The following is a 464-nucleotide window of genomic DNA, read 5'->3' as shown; positions in this document are numbered from 1 at the left end:
GCGGTTCGCGCTTGTCTGGAGCGTTCCCCAACCTGCTTGCTTCCTCCTAGACGTGCTGGTGGTGGGAAGGGATGAAGAGGCCACGAAGATGGTGAGAGGCGTTGAGTGTGGTTGTGACATGAGACTGCAGCCCGGAGCTGCTGAGCTTCCAGAGTCCTTCCAGGAGGGGCCTGGCTGAGGGCGTCCACAAGTTTAAGGCTTCACAAAAACGGTCCGGTTGCTCTGCTGTCACCCCGAAGAGGAGGGGAGTTCAAGGCAAGGCATCTGGAGGGAGCTGGTGAGAAACGCTTCCTGGCTGCCTCCCCGTAGACACGGAGGAGGCGTTGGCAGGCAGCGTCACACCGATGGAACACGACAACTTACCGATACCTCCCTGGGGTTTGTCTGTGCCGAGTCAGGGAGGAAACGGTCCTGTTTGCGTTCACCCACCCAGACAGCCGCCCCTGGGTGTCGCAGTCAGACTC

The sequence above is a fragment of the Buceros rhinoceros genome, unplaced genomic scaffold (assembly GCF_000710305.1).
Source record: "Buceros rhinoceros silvestris isolate BGI_N320 unplaced genomic scaffold, ASM71030v1 scaffold36676, whole genome shotgun sequence".
Taxonomy (NCBI): Eukaryota; Metazoa; Chordata; class Aves; order Bucerotiformes; family Bucerotidae; genus Buceros; species Buceros rhinoceros.
This window is presented reverse-complemented; position numbering follows the sequence as displayed.